Source organism: Mastomys coucha, unplaced genomic scaffold, assembly GCF_008632895.1.
Source record: "Mastomys coucha isolate ucsf_1 unplaced genomic scaffold, UCSF_Mcou_1 pScaffold22, whole genome shotgun sequence".
Taxonomy (NCBI): Eukaryota; Metazoa; Chordata; class Mammalia; order Rodentia; family Muridae; genus Mastomys; species Mastomys coucha.
In genome coordinates, this window is record NW_022196905.1 from 119,695,705 (window position 1) to 119,700,969 (window position 5,265).

General features: G+C 42.4%; 1 long non-coding RNA gene across 1 annotated transcript in view; it reads right to left on the reverse strand.

Annotated features, from left to right (window-relative positions):
• Positions 1–4,961: 4,961 nt before the first annotated feature.
• LOC116070913 overlaps positions 4,962–5,265 on the reverse strand; it is a 3,073-nt gene continuing 2,769 nt past the window's right edge. Inside the window, exon 3 of the long non-coding RNA XR_004110625.1 lies at positions 4,962–5,246. This is a non-coding gene — a long non-coding RNA (uncharacterized LOC116070913). The remainder of the gene's footprint in view (positions 5,247–5,265) is intronic.

Below are 5,265 nucleotides of genomic sequence, written 5' to 3' on the forward strand. Positions count from 1 at the left end.
CACTCACTCACACACACACACTCACTCACACACAGTCACTCACACACACTCACTCACACACACACTCACACACACACACGCGCACACACACTCATACACACACGCACACACTCACATACACACGTACACACTCACACATACACTCACACACACTCACACACACTCACTCACACCCACTCACACACACACTCACTCACACACTCACACATACACTCACACACACTCACACTCACTCACACACACACTCACTCACACACACACACTCACTCACACTCACACTCACTCACACACACTCACTCACACACACTCACACTCACTCACACGCACACACACACTCATACACACACGCACACACTCACACACATACACTCACACTCACTCACACTCACACACACACACACACACACACACACACACACTGAAATGAAGAACGTTCTAGAAAAGGGAAGCCTAAACAGGATGGATAAAATCATAAATTCATAAATAACAAACTGTGTTGGAGCTTACTATGGAGGAAGAGGGGACCAGAGGGAGAGTTAGAGTGTGTCTGTCTGCTCATGAACAAAACATAAAAAGAAATAAACCCAGTGCCACCTGCTCCAGGATCTCGAAGCCACAGATCTAGCTAAGGTACTGTTGGTAACTGATGGTCGCTGTGGTGTGTGTGTGTGTGTATGTATGTGCATGTGTGTGTGTGTGTGAGTGTGTGTATGCACATGTGTGTATGTGTGTCTATGTGTGTGTGCGCGTGTGTATGCACGTGTGTGTGTGTCTATGTGTGTGGTCACTTTGGGGGTGAGTGTGACCACAAGCCCATGCTCATCAGATTGAGATTCTGTAAGCACTCTGGGGCTCATCTTAAGTCAGCATAGCTCCCAATGCCTAAGGTTAACTGACTTCCAGAAAGCAGTTTAGTAGGGCTGACTAACGTCTCCTTACATCACAAGGACATTTTCTACTGGAGATATAATAAACACACATATTTTAGAATATACAGAAACTTGAAAAATGGAAATGGAAAAAATACCTCTACCGACTTTGCATTAAAAAACACATTTATTTTAGAATTCTCTAGGATAGTTGCAATTTCCCGTATACCCTACACATGATTTCCATATATTAGCATCTTACATAATCGTATGAAAATAATTAGGAGACATTAACCTTTGTAAAAAAAAAAAATCCATTTTTCCTTCCCTGCTCTTGCTCCCAGAATGACGACTCTGAAGCTAATTATTTATTAACCAATGCCTAGGCCACAAACTTTGGCTCATTCCCGGACTAACTTATTTAACCCATTCAAACTATTCTATTTCTTCTACATGGTTAGTTACCTCTCTTTCTTCCTCTTCCATAGCATCTTCCTCAACAGCTCCTTTAGCATCTGCCCCAGCATCTCTCCCTGCATCCCCTTCTATTCTCTTACTATCTCCCAGAATCCTCTCTTCCTGCCAGTGCTCCACCTCCTATTTCCTGCCTTAGCTCATTGGTCATATACTTTTTTTTATTGGCAGGTGATGCTTATAAGCGATTCTCTCTACAAACCTTGTGGCATTAATATCAACTAAATGACATTTAAAATTTGTATTTTTATTATTGTTCATCGGTCTTTTTTTGTGTATGCCAACATGGCTGCAGTACCTGCAAAGGCCAGAAGAGGAAGTCAGATATCCCAGAGCCAGAGTCAGATGTGAGGGTGCAAAGGGTTCTGAATAGCTGAGCCATCTCTCCATCCCCTAAGTGACAAATTTTGTCACAGCAAGGAAAAAAATGGATACTGCCACTATTATACTTTTTTACATTGTAGATTCCAACCCATGCTGTATTTAGTAGTCAAGGGTCCTGTAATATATTAAAGTTTTCTTATCTCACTTTTGGAAAAACCTACCCCTGAGTTTTTCCTAAGCTGTGAAGGTTGCTAAGGTGTGAATGGCCGATTTTCCAGGCTCTTTGCTAATGATCCACCTGTCTTGGTCTACTGAGCTTCCATATCCTGTTCTGTATGTCCTCGATCTCTGAGAACCCCACATCCATATGGATTCATGCCTTTGAACACTGATTTACACTTTTTTTTTCTGGTGCAGCCATAGGGAGGTTTGGTACTAACTGATTTTGTTCAGTCTGTGATATTTAACAGATAAAGACCCACTGAATTTTAAAATATTCATTTGGATAATTTAATTTTATATAGATAGTATTATGATCCGGTATGGAATGGAATTCAAATGTTTTGACACCAATGAATTGAATTTAGAATGTTGTGTAACCTCTTAAAACCATTCTCTGGTTTTAAAATTTGGTGTGAGTGTGTGTGTGTGTGTGTGTGTGTGTGTGTGTGTGTGTGTCATAGTGGCTAGGATCCCATCAACAAAATCTGCACAGACAAATCCCAGAATAGATGGGGGGAGACTCAGAAAGTTCCACCTCTGAGGAGTTATTGGCAATTGGAGGCTTCAGGGGAGAGGGCCAGTTTTCTTCATGGATTGGCCCCTAACAGCTCCAGTGGATGTGTGTCCCTACTCCCACACATGTAGTAGCCAGCACTAAATGGACCCAGTGGGTTTTATAAAAATGCACATGGAATTAAGAGGGAAACGTGATAAGGGAGAAAAGGGGAGGAATTCAAGGAGGAGGGATAGGGATGAATTTGCTCAAACACATTATGTGTATGTACAAGTTCTTAAGCAACAAAAAAAATTAAAACAAAGTGAATAAATAAATGTGTGTTCGTATCTATTATCAAATAGATAAATAAATGTGTGTTCACGTGCAAATGTGATGGGCTTATGTTTGTGTGTTCATGTGCACATGTGATGGGCTTATGTTTGTGTGTTCATGTGCACATATGATGGGCTTATGTTTGTGTGTTCATGTGCACATGTGATGGGCTTATGTTGTGTGTGCGTGTGATTGCAGGTATGTAGCACCTGTGACTAGAGGAAGGCGATCATGCAGTATCTTTCTCTATGTCTCTCTGCCATTTTCCTTTGATGCAGTGTGGTGGTTTGAATTTGCTTGGCCCATGGGAAGAGGCACTATTAGGAGGTGTGGCCTTGTTGGAGGAAGTGTGTCACTATGTAGGCAGGCTTTGAGGGCTCCTAGTGCCCAAGCTCTCTGCTCAGTGAGGAAGAGAGATGCTCTTCCTAGCTTCCTGTGGCTACAAGTCTCCTCTTGGTTCCCTTCAGATTATGGTATAGAACACATAATTCCTTCTCCAGCACCATGTGTACCTGTACACTGCCATACTTCCCACCATGACGATAATGGACCGAACCCCTGAAACTGTAAGCCAACCTCAAATAAATGTTTCCTTTATAAGAGTTGCCTCAGTCATGGTGTCTCTTCATAGCAAGGAAACCCTAACTAAGACAGGAAGTGTCTTAGCCTGGTTTTTAATGCTTACTAGACGATTAGAGTCAACATGCAAACACAAATTAGAGATGATGAATGCGTCTTGATTTCACGTTGTTTTGGTATTTTTGAATGAAAGCTGGGGATTGGGAGAGTTAGAGAGAGATGGGAAGGAGAAAATGAAGATGCAAAGACCTATTGGGCCCCTGCCACTTGCTTTTGCATTCAATATTTCAGATTTAAAAACAACAACCACCACCAACAACAACCACCACCAACAACAACCACCAACAACAGGGCACCCATACAATGGACTTGCGGAGAAGACACCAAAGGGCATTATGTACTTGTAACTCACTTTCTCCGCTAAAGCCTGGTGTATTGAACTGATGGATTTTGTTGTCAAACCCTGATGATTAATCCCTAGATTGCAACCCCATAACACCATGATGAATGACACCGTGGTCGATAGGAGAGGCAGAGCTTGCCATTTTTTTTTTCCTTGTAAAATCAACCCAGTAGGGAAATAATAAGGACAGCTCACATATATAAATAAAAGAGCGTTTCACACTGACAGTTGGAATTGTTACTATATATCCCATTCTTTGCATTTTATCGCCATTAGTGTGTTGTTTTCAGCCCTCACTTGCTACATAGAAAACTGTGCATTTTCTACACTATATATCATTTGGGGTGTACTTTGCAAGCTAAAGACTAAATCAATCCATTCCAAAGGAGCTCTCTCTGTCCTGTTTACAGAATTGAAATTAAACTATTTTCAAATAGTAGTTTGCACTTGCCTGGCTCAGTGTCATTAAGGTTTGAGAGTGAAATTTCCCCACTGGCTCAGTTGTGTGAACACTTTGTCTCAAGGTGGTGGCACTGTCTAGGAAGGCTGTGAAACCTTTGCGACTGTGCCATAGTAGAATTAGGTCACTGGGGCAGGAAGGAGGGAGCTGGCTGGCTCTGACCTAACTCTTGGCCACCGGATCCACCCAAACGTGAGCAGGCCCCATGTAGGCTCTCAATGCCACAGATCAACACGTTGTTGCCTGCCATGCTGTCCCTGTCATGACAGTCTGTCCCCAGGGACTGTGTGCCGTAAACAAACCTCTCTTCCTTTACATTGATTGTGTCAGGAATTTTGACGCCTTGACATAAGACTAAGTAATGTAAGCGCACCTTCCCCCCCCGCCCCCGTCTCTCTCTCCTCTCTCTGTCTGTGTGTGTGTGTGTGTGAGAGAGAGAGACAGAAACATAGACAGAGAGACAGAGAGATAGAAAGAGACAGAAAGGGGGAGAAAGTGCATTACATTAAGTGTGTATAATTTACTCCCTGAATCATAAGGCAGTCATTGGATTTAATCTTATATTCAGTATTTAAATGTCTTAAAGTCATACAGCATTTCATTACATAGCTAAAGTTAATAGTCTAAATTTTCTTTTTTTTAAATAAATTGTCTTTATCCTTGAGAACTGCATACATGTATACAATGAAGCATGATCATAACCACTTCCATTTCATCCTTCTGCTCTCCTCCAATCCCCCTCCAATAAGCCTCCCTCAAAATTCAGATCCTCTTTCCCCAACAAATAAACACTAAGCCCAGTTATCTTTGGGTATGTATTTATGGGTGTAGGGCCATCTACAGAAATGTGGGACTTCTACCAGTGACCAAACCCTCAAAGAACAATGATTCTTTTACCCCAGTAGCCATCAGCAGCTGAAAACCCCCTTAGTAAAGGGTCTGGCCTGGGGAGCATCTCTCTCTCTCTCTCTCTCTCTCTCTCTCTCTCTCTCTCTCTCTGCTGGAGTTCTGCCTGGTGGCCCCCTGTAGACCTATGCAGGTGACCACAGCTCTGGTGAGCTCATGATTTCAGCATCCATGTCATATCTGGAAGACAGCAAAAAAA